We start from the raw sequence: 20758 nt of genomic DNA, 5'->3' as shown, positions 1-20758 counted from the left end.
TTAATTACTTTCTGTGGGTGAAATTAATTTCATATAATATAAATATTATGTTTTACTAATGAAAAGTAAATGTGAAAATGTGTAATATAAATCTGGAATATTTTTAAATATATTGTAATTTTTCTTTCAACTTCATGCTTTAGCACTCAGCAGGGTAGGCAGAGGGAACCTAGTGTTAAGGCACTCCGTTCCCCATTTTCCGCTAAAAAAAAATTGAAAAAAGATAGTTAATTTTTTTTATTTCATTTCCTCGAGGGGTAAGGGGGTTTCTCAAAATCATGTGTGATAATTCATTAAAGAAATAAATATTAAATATTTATTATATATTAAAGAGCTGTATTTAATTTTGTTTTTTGTATGACACTTACTGTATTTAGAAATAATAATCCTTTGTTTTGGTAGCCAATAATCCCTGTATAATCCACCCTCCTCTGAGCCCTCCTCAATGTGTTACGTACTTACAAATTACTCTATTCTCCTTTTATCGTTTATAATAAGATACTATATGTTATGTATGACAATGTGTTTTCTTTGTTATATCCGTATACTTATTTTAAGCCGTTTGTAGAAAGAAGGATTTGAATTCACAAATATTTTAGAAGTCATGGTTAAGTCTAAATTAAGTAGGGAACCTAGTGTTAAGATATGTTCCTCATCTTTTGCCTAATTTTCGAGGAATTGCGTGTTGAGTCGTGGAACTTAACGCCGCGCTTTCGTCTTGGTAATAGAGCGAAGAAATGATAATAATAAAAAATAATAATTCATTCACCCGAATGGGGATCGAATCTACAACCGTCACGTTATAATCACACGCCTGTATCAGCCTCAATAACAATAATGTTTACGCAAATTACACACTTTCAACAAAATTATAACAAACCTAGATATATTAAAAAAAGTAATTACTTTAATTATTAAATGGACAAAAGCTAAAAAAAATATAATATAAATAAAATTTTATAAGCAATATTAAAATGTTAGGGCGGCAGTCTAGGGCGGGCGGCGGGGACCGTCAGTCGAGATGCGTCTGTCGGAGGAGTCGCATGTCTCGCGCGACCGCGTTATAATATTCGTTTATAATAACTATATCAATATAAAGTCAGTTTGTTTTTAATTAGTGTTTTGAGTTAGCAAATTCAATTTCTGTGTATGTGTTTGTGTTTTGTGTCTAAAGTCGGGAACAGGTAACTTAGAAATCTTTTTTTTTAAATTTTATTAATTATATTAAAATATTAATTGCTGTTTCTGCGTGTGCGCAATTTAAATGTAATATTAATTTAATTGAATATACTTATATATATGATTAATTTAATATTGTAAATAAATTGTAGGTTTTATTTTCGTTAGTGGTTGACGTCACCAGTTAATGCGGTTATCAAATAAACATACCAATGTTAAAATGTACGATAACCGCTCTTATTTATTACTATAGAATATATTTAAAAAAAATGTGTCACTTAGTTTATATTTTTTATAATTCTTTTATATTTATAGTGTCTTTTCTTAAAATATTTAAAGAACATAGGTGACTTAAGAAGCCGATCGCGGGTTTGATGCCCACTCGGGGAAATGAATTATTTAATATTTTAATTTCGTCTTTCTGGGAACAAGGCAAACTGCGGCGTTAAGTTCCGCCACTCGACACGCAATGCTTCGAGAATTCGGCAAAAATGGGCAACGAAATTGTTAAAAAAACAGATGTAAAAACATAAAATATAGGTTATATACACATTACGTGATATTCTTCGGAGTTGTACAGATTATTTATTTATTATATTTTATCATTGTTTTCTTTTTAATATTTTTTATTATATTTAATATGTATAACACTAAAGATTCATTACTATATGTTATTAATATAAATTACTAGTATATTTTAATTCACATATAGAGGACACTATAACAATTTGTCTATTTTCTGTTTATTTTGCGTAATGAAGTGCTGAAATTCGTAGATTCATTTCGAGAAAACACTATTATTAATATAATTATTCTTTCAACTTTGAACGTGCAACCGTTGCTTTTAAATAAGTGGCAACTGAGCCATAATGGCGTTCACGGCCCGGCGTAGGCAACTCTTACAGAGCAGTTGTAATTCTATTCCTAGGACTGTAAACGTCCGCTCCTTGTATTGGTTTCAAAATTTTCATAAATATTAATATTGAAAGTGCTTTACCATTTACATGCTTGACTATTTTCGAGTTCGATTTTAGTCGAAGGTTTTTTTTTATGTATAATATTGATGTAACCTTAGTTTGGTTAACTTTAGATGACTTATACAAAAAAAAGTCACATTTTTAAAATAAAGTAAAAATAGAAATTAGAGTTATTTTATTTAAAACTTATTATATTCATATTCATGTTTATTTAAGACACACCGCTGCGTTGAGTTCTGCCCGCACACAGCAGGGTAGGCAGAGGGAACCTAGTGATAAAATACTCCGTTCTCCATTTTCTCCGAATTCTGGAGGCATTGCGTATTCTGACACCAGAGTGGAAATAATTTAATATTTAATTTCCTCGAACCCACTACCAGTCGCATCAGTTACTGGCCTCTTCATGCTATAGCTTCAATATTAGCAATGGAAACGTAAAATTTATTCACTGATTTAGATCTTGAGTTATTCGCTCTTTCATATGAAAAAATCTTTACAATACCATATTTAGTATAGCAGATGATTATCCAGTTTTCTTTCATCGTCAGCTTTCCTTTTGTATTTGTATAATGTTTTGATGTTATTTTTTTTTTTACGTTCTAGGTATTAGGTATCTTTTTCTTTTCTTTCTTTAGGTTCTAGGTATCTTTTGTGTTTTGAAGGTAAAACTAAAATGTATGGTTTTTTAGAAAAATAAAAAAAATAGGGTATTTTTTTTCAATTTTAGGTTTACAATAAATCTTAAATCTAAGGAAGGTATAGTTAGAATTTTTGGTTATCTACAATCATCAACAACATCAAACATTGTTATTTTTTAAAAAAAAACTATTAAATTTAAAATTGGGTGTCATCTATATATATAAAATCGAAAGGTCACTCACTCATCACGAAATCTCAGAAACTACAAGTGCTAGGAATCTGAAATTTGGCATAGGAGTTACTTATAGGACATAGGTGCTGGCTAAGACGGGAATTTGCAATATTCGATTTCTAAGGGGTTGTTTTTGGGGTCGAAAGTTTGTATGAAACTTCGTTACTACAAATGCTAGGAGTCTCAAATTTTGCATAAACGTCACTAGGACGTAGTCATGGAGACAGAAATTGATAATAACATAGTTCACGCGGGTGAAACCGCGAGCAGGCCGCTAGTTAAATATATAGACATACCATAAGCTAAAATTATTTGTCATAGTTAAATTAAGATTTAATTTATATTATAAACTTAAATTCGACTAGCACACTGATAACCCTGAAGGGTCCACCATGTCCTGGGTACATCAAAGGACCGGCTGCCATACTATTATATCATTGTATTATAAGTGGGTCAAATTCAGTTTCTTAAATTAAAAAACATAATAAAACCCTTAAAAAGATGGTATTTATTGTCCAATTAACTTAAAAATACGATACGAATAACCTATAAAGACCAAAATTAAAACTTTTATTTCAGTAAACATATATTAAAACATAATATTTACACGTAAGTCGATGTTTTCGTCATTCCAGATCTCAAATCGCAAACAGTTTGTGCTAAATATAATATTAGTGAGGTGTTCACTTATAGCGCGAGTGCTGGTAGACCTGCTTTGGTTTGACACGTTCTCTTTATAATACCTACTTCGTACTCGTTCTGTATAACTTGATTTATAGCATTTTATAGCATTGTATAGCATCTGATAATAACAAGAGGCCATTCGTGGCGCAATGCCACAAAGGTGTGGCTGTAAATGCGATAGGTTATTGGTTCGATCCCCATTCGATGAAATGAATTAATTAATATTTTTATTTCTTTGCTCTGGTGTCGAGACAAAGCGGCTTTGAGGTTAGCCTCTTATTCAAAGACTTCAGAATGCGTCGGAGGGGAACGAAGGGTTTTATCACTACTTAGTGATAGGGAACTTTCCCTTAGCTTAGCCTGTTGTTTGCGGGATACATTTATATTTCATTTCCTCGAGTGAGAATCGGACTCAAACTCTTAAGCCCCTGCGCCACGACTGGCCTCAATAAGATTATAATATCAATATTTCTCAACAAAACATACGAGCAGTTCATCAGTAACCGTAGCTCGCTAATTGCTAGATCGTGCTGGCGTGTTGACAGTCTCACGACGGATACTTCCTATGTACTCGTCGGGTTCCTTGACGTGACGTGACGTGACGTTTCACGTCATTTTCTGTGGAATCTGTTCTGCTGATAGCGAGGCCTACTTTGTAAATAGTTCTGCTTATCAATAGTGTTTTGTATGTAAAGGTAGAGATATTGCTTTGAGGTGTGGGTTAGATGTTTTGAATAGTTATTTATAATATGAATTTGGTTTATTTGCTTGTTGAGTGGCGGAACTTAACGCTGCGTTTTACCTTGTCAGAGCAGGGAAGAGGAATTAATTCTTTCTCTAATCTGGGGATCTAAACCATATATAAATGAAAAACCTATATGTATAAGTGTATAACGGTATCGGTATTTTGTATTTTAATATTTTCTCAGAATTTCTAGGTTTGTCTTGTAATTTCAGCATATTCGATAAAAAAACGGCAATAATAAACGATGACAACTAAAAAAAAAAAAGCAGTTTTTTACATTTCAAAACTTATGTCACTTTTTAGGAACTTTATTTTTAATGGAACGTTTGAGCTCGCTGTCAATACAAATAAATCGAAATCAAAATGTATTGGTAAGCTATTGACGTAGGTAGGTACCCTATATTGTTTTACTGGCTTCGTTATATTTGTGTATACAAATATTGACTGCTTCCTCCTGGCATTACTTGCTCTATAACCTCCTGTATTTATATATTCATACGTAAATTTTATGTGGAATATAGGAAAACATAATATGTGTGAAACTTACTACTTTTCAGAGAAAAAAAGATGCTAGAGAATCTTATTAGTGTAGAAATTGAACCTATACATATAGACTTTAACATACAGACTTTTAACAATTGTACTACGATGGAGTCTGATTTCTGTGGTCCGATGGCTTCGTTTGATTGGATGGATTTATTTGAGGTTATGAATAATCATCACACTTTTACTTATAGACTCGTTCTGCAACACAATGCGAACTTGGATGAAAATTGCTGAACGAACTGTCTCGACAGTAGGTTCCTTTGTCACAATCCTCCAAAATGTACGGAATCTCTATTTAGAGCCGTTTTTAAGCTTCAAATTCTATCCTCCAAAATAAGTGAGGCAAAAAAAAATTTTATTAAGTAATGAGATCCAATGAATATATTACAAATAATTATAACCTATTTGAATATAACAATACCGTTTAGGTAACATATATCTATATATGTTATATAATCCTACACTCCTTACCTATTCATTGTTGATATAGTTCTAACAAAAGCTACCGTTGATTATAACACAATTGATTTAAATCTTTCAATTAAGGATTTAAATATAATCCCTTAATTATTGAATCAGATTTTAATTCGTTATTCGGTTTCGAGCTTCTAGTGTCTTTATCATCTACAAGTATGTGAAATTTCATTGAAATATTAAAAGAAAAGATATAAAAAAGATAAGCATATGTTGACAATTTATGTTGATCTTTTTACCATAAACGAAGGAATGAATTATTAGAAGCAACTTGGATGTTGAATTGTTTCCTTGTTATAATGGCTGACAGAAATATTATTATGAAAAATAAAAATTATAAATTGTGAGGAAACCGAAGACATTGAGGCCAGGTGTGATGCAAGGACGCAAAATGTGTAGGCGCGACAGTTTGTGGGTTTGATTCCCACTTGAGGAAATTTAATATTTAAAATTTATTTAATTCGATCTTGTGTCGAGAAAAACGTAATCCCTCCAGAAGAGCAACTGTTGAGTTTCTTGCCGGCTCTTCTCAGCAGAACTGCCTTCCGAACCGTTGGTAGCTTTTTGTTCATATGTTCATTCGACGATTCAAAAGTGCTTGTAATAATTGCCTATTTGAATAAAGAATATTTTGAATTTGAATTTTGAATTTGAATTCGGCGGAGAATGAGGAGTGGAGTGTTTTCACACTAGGTTGTCTCTACCTACCTTGCGACATGCGGGATACAGCATAAAGCTAAAAAACGGATAAAGACCTTTCTTATTAATGGCTGATAAAAGTATAGCTATGAAAAATTAAAACGATAAATTGTGAGATAAACGAAGATAAAAATTATATGAAACCGGCTTACAGTACGATTTGTGCAGCGGAAACGACCAGATAGTACTTTAGATCAAATGTAGGGATCATAAAAATCCCTTTTATGCTGCCGCTTACCGATAGAACGTTTTTCTTTGTTATTTCCGTGCTTCGCTTTTACTCGTTTAACGGCAATTCTAACGGATTCGCTATAACAATGCAGCTTCACGCTTATCCCGCTTATCGCATCCTTAGAATATATCTCATGAGAGGTGATGTGCGGGCATTTTAGTGTTAAAGCACTTTGTTCTCCGCTTTTTTTTCCAATTTGTGAGGAATTTAAATATTAATCATCCCTTGAAATCGAACTCACTATCATTGCATTTACTGAGGCTGTTCTACAGCACCAGGACTGCCTAAAAAGTAAAAAAAAAACGTAAGTATAATCTAACCAAGGCCGTCGTCACGCATAGGCACTAGCATGTGGTTGCTACCGCAACAGTGGCAGGTTCGATTCCTACTCGAGAGAATAAAATATTTATTAATTTCATTTTTACGTTCTCGTAACGAGGTAAAGCGTGACATTGACTTCCGTCACTCAACACGCAATGCCTCAAGAATTTCGCCTACAGTCCTGAAATTAGTGTCTTACCAAGTTCCCCTGTTCCTTCCACCGATCCTTGTGATGATGATGAAGGTTAATTCTATTATTTAGCCGCATATTTTTCGCTATTTGTTTTGGATTTAATTTCCGCGATAAAAACAGAGAACAAATAAAAGCGGGCATTGTTCCAAGCATATGTTATCGCACTTATTATACTAGGTCCCCCAAATAAATGTTTTGTACTGAACTGAACTCAATTGTATATTATATTTTCAACTAACTTCGTTTTGTTCTTCTAAAAGTAATTTGCTTGTTATTTGTTGCATTCCCCATAGCATAGCAGGGTAACCAGAGGTAATCTGGAAACCTAACATTACGTATGTGACATTCCGTTCCCATTAAGACACTTCCGTTCCCCACTTTCCACCGCATTCTGAAGGCATTGCGTGTTGTTTGATTTTAATGCCGCGCTTCGCCTTGCTCTTTTTATTACTTAAAAGAAACAAGAAGAAGAAGAAGATTATTACTTAAATGTTAAATATATGTCTGATGAGAACTTTAACATATGTAGTTTGCTATAATAGTATGGATTTATCCATTAGTTGGCCTTGCCTTAATTTTCTTTTCATTTCTTTATTTTTATTAAATTAATATTTGGCCTCCCAAATGAGCCAAATATTAACTTAATTATTTTTTTATGTATTTACATACAAATATATAAAAAAAATATTTTTAATAAAATATGCAATAGATATTATCAATGTCGAACTCCAAACATATGATAAAAATACAATGTAAACAACGTATACGGTTAAAGCAGGCACGCGCATTAGTTCTAATACTGTAGATAACCGACACATCACTGATAACAGTGATAAGAGCCCACTTACTTATCTCGGGTCACACACTGTCTTAAATAGTTACTGGTTTTGTAATCTATGTACGAGTTAAATGGGTATAAGTTTAAATATAAAAATATATAAAAATAATATATGTATAAATATTATGGTAATATTTAATTTAGCATCATAAAAAAATTACATTTATATAATTGGAAATCCAGGACAGAGGCCTAAGTCCTCAGCATGAGGCAGAGAATTGGATGATAATGTAAATGATTTAATCACTCCCATGAATGGAGTTTGAACCCACTATCACATTTACAGTAAGAAACTGTTCCGTTGCACTGACAGATCTATGTTTTAAAATAATTATTAGCAATTATTATTATAATAACAGTCTTAGTCCATATTAAAGTTTATTTAGTTTAGCGTGGTGTTAAAATGACGCATGACCAAAGAGGATGTGTTGCCACCGGCCAACGGAAGTCTAAAATAAATTATTTGTAAGAAGTGATATAAAATACGTATAAAATATTTCAATGTAAATCTACTTCGCCTTAATAATTATGATATTGACTTAAAGTTAAATATGTTTTCACAAATTTCGAGCGCAGGGAACCTAGTGTCAAGACACTCCGATCTTTGCTTTCCGGTCAAATTCAAACCATGTTAAATGACGAAACTGAACTTTACCTTACCAGAGGGGAGAAATAAGAGAAAATCTTCTTCTTCCTCCTGGCATTAATTGCGGCTATTGCCAGGGTCTGCCTTCCTACTCAACCTACTCCTCTTTGCACGGTCTTTTGCGTCCTCGGTGGTTAGACCACATTGGTGGTTAGACCTCGGTGGTTAGACCCATATAGAAATAAGAGAAAATCTTTCCCTGAGTAGAGTCAAACCACCATCACGTTTAACCACTAGTCCCATATTGGGTAAATATTCTTATTTCACTTTATTGAAGTATTAGATCACCATATTTTAAATGGAACTCTTGATGCTCTCCCGTTGTTGCCTCGTAACAACAAACTTGTATTTCATGCCCAAACTTTCTGAGAGCTGCGGCTTTTTGTATAATGGAGTTATCAAATCTCCTGAACTATAGATTTAGTGAAGTACAATCTGTTTTATAGAATAAGTACAATAACTTTTTTTTAACTTTCTGGTAACCTGGTGGTTCCAGGTAACCTGGTAACCTAGTACTGAGACACTCCGTTTTTCATTTTCCGCCTAATTCTGGAGCCATTGTATGTTTGAACAACAAGTGGCGGAACTCAACGCCACGGTTTGCCTCGTTGTCAGAGCGAGGAAACGAAAATCTTCAATATCATCATTTCCTCGACTGGGATCGAACCCACACAACAAATAAATAATATAACTTAAATAGATATTATCGATTCTTATAATATTAATGCAAGAGACGTTTCTTTTTTCATTTGTGTGCATCGTGTACATATTGCAAAGCCTGTAATGGTAAAAGTAAACTCTAAATAAATTCTAATTAGTATAACCAATAATGATAAATAATGGAAGAAAGAATATATATCTGTGAGAGAGGCAGGGGGAGACCTCGTAGACTTTAGAGAACACAATATCAAGGATACTAGAGGTACGTCACGTATAAAGCACGAGGACTCCCGGGATTGCATACACGAGGCGAGACGAGGCGAAAGAGGTATCTTTTCAAATACATCGCTTCGTTCTCCATGTTTAACTTAGAAAAATTAACATTTACTATAAGACCCTTTATAGACCTTAGACGATAAAGTAGTTTTACAAATGTCTCAGTTTATAATTAACTTTCAAATATAAATATATGTTTTTTCTCATATAAAATAATTAATTCAATATCTTCTACCTTCGCATAGCCCCGAGCGATTACGGCGAAGTTAAATACATATATACATTTCAAAAAGATATAAACGTGATATTCTCTATAAGCATCTAATTAATGCTAATACTTGTTTTTATCTTCACCTATCTACCGAATAATGTGAGGTAAAGTACACAAATCTGTAATTTTTCAATAGAAGGAACCTATTGGCCCAATATTCCCACTTGTCATCGAATTTCGAAAGGAAAGCGACATCAAGGAACCTTCACTCATCATACAATGACTCGAATTAGGCATTCGGGTGAAAGTAGAGAACTAGATATATATAGAAGAGTGATATTACTTTTTTTATATTAAAATAGGCTTGCATTTTGTTTATTAAATTATGTTTGTTTTTTATGAAGTTATTATTTTATTAGAAGAATTTTTCTTTTTTATTAGAAGAAGAATTATACCACCATTTTATTTTATTACATAAAACCTGGTCCCATGTGTGTGATACATCTTTTATTTGTAACTGTAGCGAATGTAATGACATGAAACTGGAAAAAAAAGATATATTACTTTCTTAATACATCTCGCACCTCGTATAAAACTAATTATATACAAAGATAATAATATAATTCTTTATATTAGCATCTTAGTGACATAGGACTCTGCACTACTTTTATATTTGGTCACTCCGTTTAATACTTTCCAGTCATTTGAAAAAGGATTGTGTTATGTGATATACCCCTCAATGTGGTTTAGCTTCACGCTAGATCCTAGTGTTAAAACACTCCATTCCCCAATCTCCGCCGAATTTTGAAGAATTCCATGTTAAGTGGCAGAACACAACGCCGCGCCTTGCCTCGACAGCAGAGCGAAGAAATGGAAATATAAACGTAAATAAATATTTCACTTCCTCGAGCGGCAATCGAATCCACAACCGTCGCGTTACAGTCACACCCTCGTGCTGCTGCGCCACTACGGCCTCAGATACAAAAAGTCTTTACCTTTTCCACGAAAAGAAAACCTTCAAGTAGCATTTTCTCTATTTAGAAAACAAAACCAATACTAATAATGTCGTGACTATATTTATTTAACTTTAATATTCTTCTCTTCTCGTATAAGGTTTTCCAAGCAAGTATCGCCTTCTTTTGTTATCGCCACGTTTCCGCGTCACGGGTACACTGTACGGAAGTTGAAATGAGTGACGTCCATTATAACAGACTAACTGACACACACAGACTACAGTTATCTATTTAATCCTAGTTTATTATTACTATTATTTGGTTTACTATTTAATTAAGAAAAAAATTAAGACGACATTTTTGTTCCGTTCTGTTCTGTTCTTTTTATTATGGCGTTCCGAGCTATCCGAAAATAACTTCGCCAGTGTCACATTGAATGGAGAACCCACGAAAGAAGTTGTACGGTAAAAAAGAGAGATAGTTCAACAGAAAAATGCATGTTTAAGAGAGATCCAGTTGACGACATTTTTGTCTTCTCTTATAAATACAAGATTCATTAGTATTGACTGTAACTCATTACACTCAACTACTGTGAAAATTGGAACAATAGAAACAATGAGAAGCTGTCATAATTGTTGAAGAGCGTCCATATTTTTGACATTTGCAAGCCGCGAACGAAGAATTGAATTATTTTTGACATTCCGTGACAGATTAGTGATGTGCTGACGGATAGACAAGCGAATCGAATCGATGTTGTATATCTGTCGTGCTAACAAATATTGCTTATTTTTCTTTTAATAATAATATTGAAATAAAAATAAGTAGAAAATTTACGAGTATATAATATATATGGGTAAAAAAAAATACAGTCGATTTGATAATCCGGCTTACATAAGTCGGTTAAAAACGAATTTACTACAATTTACAATACCTACAGGTTTTCGGTATTCTATACACTACCGAGGTGTTGTATAGAAAACTGAATTATACAGGTTGTCTGTTACACATATATAAGAAAAGTGACTTATTAAATATACGAGTGTCAAGCAGTTTACAGATTATGATAATTCATGGAGCCGTGGCCGTGACTGATCTCCAGGTATTCAATTTCTTGCTTCGTAGCATTTTAATGGGCTAATGGATTTCTCATCTCAAATGATAAGTGATGTAAAAAGATTTTCTTCAGTTGCTTTTAGCTATATTGTCAAGTAGATGTGAATTTTTAAAATTGTTCTCGTTTAAATGTGTTTTATTATAAATTGTAGTTGAAAATTGCAATGGTAAAAAAAACTTGAATTTAAAAAAAAAAAAAATACCTCTACTAATATAAATATAGAAATATTTATTTACGGAAATATTCATTTACGTTTATATTTCCATTTCTTCGCTCTTGTTTCGAGGCAAAGCGCGGCGTTTAGTTCTGCCACTCATCATGCAATGCCTTAACACTAGGTTCCCACTGCCTACCCCGCTGTGTGCGTGATACAGGACTGAAGCGTGAAGCTAAAAATATAAATTTAGATAAATAATCGAGTGTTCCCTCGAGTGGGGATGGAACCTATTACCATCGCGTTACAGTAACACACTTGTTCCCCTGAGCCACGACGGTCTCAAAAAAACTCATAGTAATATACATGTGTATGTTTGTTATGTTTTCAATAATAATAGATAACCTGCATATAATTTTATGGTTAAATAAGTCAGGAATAAGCTTAATTAGATAATGAATTTAGTTTTGCAAGCGATGCTTATTACATATTAGTTATTGAATCGTATAACATAAATTTGTTGTTAAATTTATAGATTTTAATTATAATTAAAGTAGTTTTAATTGTCGTTTAAAATTATTTTCGTTTTAAATTGCCAAGACAAAGCACCTCATTGGTTTCCATTATTTAATACGAAATGTCTCTATTCCGGGCGAAAAGCGGAGAGAATGTATATATCTCTACCTCTATATCTTACCTACATATCTATATATTAATGGGTTTAAGCTGAAAAAAGGTTATTGACAACAGTTTGAACCTATGGTTCTACACTAGCATATGCCTTTGATAAGGCATGCTTGCAGAGACTGTTGCCAAAATTAAATATCTAGCTATATTTTCTAGATATTTTGCTAAAAAAAAGTATACCTACTATGCATAGAGAAGTAAGAGTTTAAGGATAAATATTAACTTAATAAAACTTGAGTTAAAATACAGTTTTCTACGTAATCAGTTAAATGTTCTATTCATAAGACGTCGGCCACCATATATGGTATACGGACGTCACGTGACATATATGGACAGTAGAAAAATGTATGTAGTTACTGTGTATGTATACGTTTGACGATAGCTACGTAACTGTCAATGGACAATATAATGTTAAGGATTTAGCTACACCCTGTATACCCCGCAAGTAGTGAGGGAGGCAGAGGGAACCAATAATGTTAATACTACAATTAGTTATCACTCCCAACATTAGGAATTTCTAGAAATTCTCTTTAAATCAGGCGATGTAGATTTTCTTATTATTTATTTTTGTAAGACATGTGCAACTAGACTTAAATATAAATACTTTTTTTGTATAGCTTTGAGCTATAATGAATTTTATATTTTGGTATTTTATTTGTTGAGGCCAGTAGTGGTGCAACAGCCCAAAGCATGACTCTGGTGTCAAGGCAAAAGAGCGGCGTTTAGTTCCGCCACTCAACACGCAATGTCCCCTGAATTCGGCAGAAAGTGGGGAATGGAGTGTCTGGGTTCCCTCTGCCTACCCTGCTGTATGCGGGATGATGAAGCTGATTTTTTTGTTTGTTTTGGTATTTTAATCAAAATTAGAATATATGTAATAAAATAGATAATTTCAGCTGACAATATAGTGTTGACAAGTATTTTTCTTGATTTCTATTTCCCCTTAAATAAATATTTTGAGACTTTCATCTTGTTCATTCAAAATGCCACCCCAACCTTAGATGTATTGATTTTGCAGTACGTAAATTTAAGCAAAGGGGTAAGCCACAGAGGTGTTAATTATATTAACAGATATTAGATATAGACCAGTAATGGCACAGGGGAACAAACGTGTGGCTGTTAATGCGAAAGGTTGTGAGTTCGATTCCCGTTCGAGGAAATTAAATATTTAATTATTTCATTTCTTCGCACTGTTGAATTAATTTTCACCAACACACAATGCCTTTAGAATGCGTAGGAAGCGGAGTGTCTTAACACTAGGTTCCCTCTGCCTCTGGGGGAACTCAAGGCCCCTCTTCGGTTCAACACCAGAGCGAAGAAATGAAAAATATTAAATATTTCATTTCCTCATGTGGAAATCAAACTCACAACCCTGCCTCACGCCACCCCTGGCCTCAACCTGTATATATGGTGACTACTGACTAGTAAGAAACACTCTCGCTAAAATGGTATCAATCGATGAAGAATTCGCTATGTGTCTCTGGTCTTAAAGCGCCATAGCATTAAGTGTTGGCTTTTCGTAATATCTTAGGAATCTGTAATAATAGCGGCAAATATTCTTATGCTAAGAATAATTTACGTTAGATCTCTATCATATTTGAATGAACTTTTCATGTTAAAGAATCTTAAATGTTTAGCGCGGAGTTGTGCTCCGCTATTCAACAGAATGTCTTGAAAATTGGAATGGAAAATAAAGAACGGAATATCTTAACCTTAATTTGAGTTTTGCCATTTTATTTTCCAAGGTTCCCTCTGTCTACCCGGCTATAGGCGGGATATAAGCGTGTATCTAAAAAAAACATCTTAACACTTACCTCTGTCTATGCTGATATAGGCGGGATACAACGCGAAGCTAAAATCTGTAGAAAACGGAGAACGTAGTGTCTTAACACAAGGTTCCCTCCCTCCCTCTACCCACTCTGAAACTAAAAAAAGGAAGTATAAATTCAATTCTCATAAACATTATATAAACGGCTTTCAAGTTACATATACATAGCCATGTCTAATGTCAATAAGAAGTGTTTGTTTTGCAATACGTTTGTTTCTTAGTTCATTGAATCAGATACAATAGATTAAAGAAAATATAAGTCTTCTCAGACGTACTCGTTTGTATTCTATACACCAATATAATATATTCAAATGAATTTTCCTTACAAATGGTCTTATTTAGTCTTTGAAGTGGATAAACTACTGTTAAAATACTCCTTATCCACTTTCGAATCCAGTTTTTGGGACAAAACCGACAGAAACGTCTAAAGTTTTATATTGTATTTGTTGCTAGAAGGCATTTTGTTGATTTTCAATTCAATATTCAGAATTATCATCTCAACTGAGTCATGGAAACACGATTAATTATTGACCTGAGTGAACCGAAGCTCTTACTGGTCAAAAGGGTGTTCCATCGTAATGCTACTCCTCTTAGACTGTTGAACCTACAGCTCTGAAGGTTTCCGGGAACGTTGTGGACGACACGGTGATCCCAGCGAAGTTTGGTGATGATAAATGTAATTGTAGTTTTTGAGTAAATGGTTGAAATGTGTCCCTTAGAGCTGTGGAACCTTTTGAAGTTCACGTGCACATATTGAACTTTGCGGAGCGGAGAATCATTGAGCGGAGAAAAAGAAAATTTGGCAAAATTTTGCGCAACATAGCTTCGCTTAGATCCACCCGCTGAGCACAGCATGTGGCGGATCCTAGTATTTTATTATTTTGAGGATTTAAGTATCTTCTTCTTCCTGGCATTAATTCCTCCTATTGCCAGGGTCTGCCTTCCTACTCAACCTACTCCACTTTGCACGTTCTTTTGCGTGCTCGGTGGTTAGACCATTGGCTCTCATGTCCTGCAACACGACATCCAACCAGCGCTTCCTTTGGCGTCCGGGAGGATGAGGAGGAGGATTTAAGTATGTACGAGTATAAATATATTTTCATTGAAAAGCAGAAACAAATACTGGAGAGGCGAGAATTCGAAGAGTGGGAGCGGAGTGTCTTAACACTAAGCTTCCTCTGCCTAACCTGGAATACAGCGAGAAGCTGATAAAAAGCATTATATTTATATAATGATTTATATAGTGAAATTTTAACCACAGTTTTCCATATCAATAAATTAATAGCTCACCATTGAAATACCTATATCAAACAACACCAACTAAAGAGCGATGCATGCCTATTAGTTAAAGAGGAAATCGATAAAACAATTAGAAGTGGGCGAAGCGAGGACGCGAGTGTCCTATCACGTACAAAATATATATAAAAATAGTTTTTTTTTGTATGTATAGGATATGCAGAAATATCTTAGTGTCAATACACTACGTTCTCAATTTTCCACTCGAATGAAAATTATTAAAATCAGCTTATAAGAGAATAGATAGAGGGAACCTAATGTTAAGTACGTTCCCCATGCATGCATTCAAGAAAATGTATGTTGAGTGAAAGTGATTTTGTTGTTTTTATTTGTAAATTTTCTTTCCCCCGATACGGAATTGAACCCGCAATCATTGCGTTTACAGTCAGAGACTGTGCCACAATGGTCTCTTATAGCCTTAATAGATATTGAGTAACATTGTTTGCTTTTACGTTGACTTTTAGCCTCGAATCTTAATCAGTATGCAGGAGGTCCTCGCAGGGTCCTCGCAGGGCCCTTTAATAGGAATTGACTTCGTAACTGTTATTTCATTATTGTTTTGGGAAACTAGTGACCTGGTTCCTTGGCTGTACGTGGTTTGTGTCACGTTGACAGTTTGTGTATGGGGTACATATTAAAAGAGAGAGAGAGAAGAGATTTTGATTAGAGAAGTCTTATACAAAGGAATGTTTTTATGTAAATAATTTGATTCCCGACGGTTGTGGATTCAATTCCCACTCGAGGAAATGTAATATTTATTTACATTTATATTTTTTTTATTTCGCTCTGCTGTCGAGGCAAAAAGCGGGGTTGAGTTTCGCCACTCAACACGCAATGCCTCCAGAATTCAGCAGAAAGTAGGGAACGGAGTGTTTTAATACAAGGTTCCCTCTGCCTACCCTGCTGTGTGCGGGAAACAGCGTGAAGCTGATTTAATTTTTTGTTTTACTCTAACGGTGTGGAATAAATATTCAATAGATATGTTTTTTTAAAGTATTCTGGCAAATAGTAGTACATTTTAAATTTAGCGAATATCACGTGCTCTAATCTAAATATTTAAATTCTTACGTTAGTTGTATACAAAATATAAAAATATTTAGAAACAAGAAACTTCTTTTGCAATACATTATATAAATTACAAATTAAAATTATTTCTAAAAATTCAAATTCAAATCCCATCGCCTAATTTTGTGGTACACTTCATAACTTAAATATAAATATATTTAATTTCCCGAACATCTCCCAAACTTTTTCTCCAGATGAGGAGACAAAAGAGTATTTTTTTGAACTCTCTATTCTCTGTTAACTCCATGGCTGTCATTCTTATATTTATTTAGCATAAGCCTTGCAAATCGTCTAAACCCGTCGTGTCTAGAACAAATTGTTATAAGCAGTAATTAGTTTAACTAGCATGTTATTTTCAAAGTGAAACTAACGATTCATATAATTACACGATTTCAATACGAGTACATCTCAACTACGGTTACGTACCTGTTTCTAAGAGTAATTTACTTTTGACTTATCCGGTATTATCTTGTTGGAAATATATGGACTAGTAATCTGCTCGCGGCTTCGCCCGCTTGGTTTATACTGATGTCTTCCCATGGAATCATAACCTTGAAGCCGTCGTAGTGCAGTGGGACAGCGTCTAATTATAAAAGCAGGGGTTGTGGGTTCCATATCCGTTCGGAGGATTATATTTAATTTAATTTCCTCACTCTAGTAGATGGAGCGCGGCGTAGAGTTCCGCCACTCAACGTATAATGTCTCGATAATTTAACAGAAAGTCGAGAACGGATGTGTCTTAATGATAACAGAGTATCTTAACACTAGTTTCCTAGATGCCTACCGTCTTATGTGAATACAGTGAAAAGCTAATAAAAAAAAAATAATAAAAGGAAATTATATATTTTATTTACTTATCGTTTGTAGATTGTAGAAGATTGTAGCTTTTACCCTAGTTTTATGTTTTTTCTTTATAAGCCCACAAGGGACAAAAGTTTTAAAAGTTACAGTAAAACATAGCCCTGGTGGGATTTATCTCCCACAAGTCCTGTTACTTTTGAACTTTGGCTGTTTCTTATAAAACTACACAATAAATCGATATACTACGATATCTAATTTATACAATAATTTTAACTTTTTTTTACGATTAGTTATTCATTTGACAATGGGAAATGGGACAAATGACGAAACCGGAGGTAAAAGCTAGTCTTAAAACGAAACAGACTTTAGCCTATAGACGCTATATCCTAGTGTTATACACTCCGTTCTGCATTTTCCGTCGAATTCTGGAGGCTTGAGTGGCGGAACTTAACGCCGCACTTTGCCGCTGAAATTTCCAGTATCTCATTTTAATATTTAGCAGCATTAGACTACCATTAGGCACACGGGAGATTACGTCTTCATTTTTAAGTTTATTTTAAAGCAAGGCCGTTGAAACTGTCTTTTGTCACCGTACTATGACAAATTGACTCGTGTCGGGTTTCGGCGAAGGTGACAATAATGTTTGATAAATTGGCTTCGAGTTTTTTTCCTATCAGCTCTTTTGAAAGGATTTACCTTTGGATGTGTTATGTGAAAGATTGTTATTTTAGTTTTGCTTTACGTTTTCAAGCTTCCTGTTGTATAACGAACACGGCAAGGAAGGCAGAGAGAACATGAAAATATTATATACTAGTTGACCCGAATGCGCCCGCTTGAACTATACGAATATTTATTAAATATATTTATGAAATTATTTTCAGTTTTCAATAGAGAGATGCGTTAAGCAAGCTCATTTTGGGTGACGTTTTATAACAACAAACGTTGCAAATCTTTGCTTAGCAACGGTCGCATAGCGACGGTTGTTATTAACATGGCGGAATAAATTGCATGTCAAATTAATAAGTATTTTAATATATTGGTATATATCGAAAATATTACAAATATGAGAAAAAAGTATCCTATGTTCATCCCGAGACCCTCATGTATCTCTATATGAGTATTTTATCACAATTAAAACAGCGGTTTGGGCCTGATTGCGTAAAAGACAGACAGACAGACAGACAGACAGACAGACAGACAGACAGACAGACAGACAGACAGACAGACAGAGTTACTTTCGAATTTATAATATAGGTATGGATTGCATTCCCTCTAGCGGGAATCAAATTCACAATCTATTACGTTAACAGTCATACTTTGTGACTATATTTATGTGAAATTAATTACTGTAAAAACTTATACAAAAAATGACTTGTCATTTTGCCACACCTTGCCCGCTTTTAGGCGTCGGCGTCTAATTACTAAAAGTCCGTCGGTTAAATTAACCCCCTTTTTTAATCTTAATTTCCATAGATATAATAATTTGGGCTTGGTATGTATATAATTAAATCCTCCTCTTTCAATAGCAATACTTAGCCGTATAGGCATTTTATTGAGAAATAATATAAATATACACCACAAATAGGAAAAACTTCACCCTAAATACGAAGATTGTTGGTTCGATTCCCAGTCTCGGCAATGTCTGAAAAAAATATTATCTTAATGTTTCCGCTCTGTTAATCGGCAAAGTGCGGCGTTGAGCCTCGCCGCTCAACACGCAATGCCTCAAATATTTCGCGGGAAGAGGGGAATGGAAATGTCTGAATGGGAAACGTGGAATGTCTTAAGCACCTGGTTCCTGGTGGGTTGAGGTAACGACGCTAAAAGAAAAAAAAGTAACGTCAAAGATGCGAATCCCTAACCACCTCTAAAACCAGATCCACTCCCTCACCAGGTTATTCCAAATTATTTCCAGCACTAGAAAAAACAAACGTAAAACTTTTTTCATCATTATCGGTACGGCGCCTTGTTAATTGCCAGTTACTCCTTGCCAAATATTTTCACTGACAGACGGTGTTTGTTGATAAAACCGTCGCCAAGTTCAAGGGTGACTCAGCTCTCTTTTCTTTTTCAAGATAAAAATTTTTTTTTGGGGTTGATGTTTGTTTGTACTATTGTAGGTATGTCAGGTTAAATTGATTTTTTAAAAAGTCTACTATTTGGAGACTATTTGGTCTACGCACTAATTTGTTTTGATTTTCATGTTTACTATTCTTTATACGATTAGTAGAGGCCGTCTTGGCGCAGTGGTAGTGTGTTCGTGACGACGTGACGTTTGTGGGTTCGATTCCTACTGGGGGAATGAATTCATTAATATTTTCATTTCTTCGCTTTGGTAACAAGGTTATCGCGGTTGGGGTGGCGCGGCGTTGAGATCCACCACTCAACATGCAATATTCTGCATAAAGTGTGGAACAGATTGTTCGTAACGTCAAACTCTTGTAACATACGATATATCTCGTTGACTACTAATGCTAGTAATGTCCGTTCTATAAATGCATATTGCGGCGTTTAACTCTGATCATCACGTAATGTCTAATAAAAAAGTAGATTCGTCTTTATTGGAGGTATACGTAGGTATAGCAACTCTCTGTTATACATTCGATATAATATTTACTTGTAATTTGATCTCAGTAAACGTCAATTAACATTTAACTGTCATTGACTGTAGTGTTAAAACTAGTCTCTTGTCAATTAAATTTCCTTTAAATTACAATTTAATACTAATTTGACATAATTAGAATTGGCGTTGTAATCAACATCAAAGAATAGTAATAATATATTGAAATAAAACCAAATAAAAATGTAACTTCAAAGAAAATTATATAAACAAATGAAATAGAGGAAAACAATATAAAATATATCGTTTATATAAAGTTTAGTAGGTACTAGCCTTTTATATCCACAAACGTATAAAAGTTAAATAAACAACGTCGAACACCACTTTTAGGTTTCTGTTGATAATTTAAAGCTGATAAAACTTTTTGATGGTGAACCGCAAATTACTTTTGAATTCGCTCATGTTCTTTGATAAAGATTTTTTTTATAGTAACAATTATAATAAACAAACATATATGGGTCATAATCAGAAAAAGTGTACATTTTGTGTCTTTTCTTGTCCCGCTACTTTGAAAGCGTTTTAAAAATACAATTTTAAAGATAATTTAAATATTTTGCCATTTACGATAAATTTATTTATTAACTTAAAGATTTTTGTAATATTTTAAATGTATTATGGCAAATAATAGTATTTTTTGTTACTTGCAAAAAACCTTTCAAAATGCTTCCATACAATTTTTCGTGTCCCA

General features: G+C 33.7%; 1 protein-coding gene across 1 annotated transcript in view; it reads left to right on the top strand.

The window, feature by feature from the left end:
• Window positions 1–1028: 1028 nt before the first annotated feature.
• Pde8 (phosphodiesterase 8) overlaps window positions 1029–20758 on the top strand; it is a 149731-nt gene continuing 130001 nt past the window's right edge. Inside the window, exon 1 of the mRNA XM_085197224.1 lies at window positions 1029–1184. The gene's annotated coding sequence lies outside the window, so the exon portion shown is untranslated. The remainder of the gene's footprint in view (window positions 1185–20758) is intronic.

Source organism: Heliconius melpomene, chromosome 14 (genome assembly GCF_056956725.1).
Source record: "Heliconius melpomene rosina isolate 202511_hmr_F chromosome 14, ASM5695672v1, whole genome shotgun sequence".
In the NCBI taxonomy this organism is placed as follows: domain Eukaryota; kingdom Metazoa; phylum Arthropoda; class Insecta; order Lepidoptera; family Nymphalidae; genus Heliconius; species Heliconius melpomene.
This window is presented reverse-complemented; position numbering and strand designations above follow the sequence as displayed.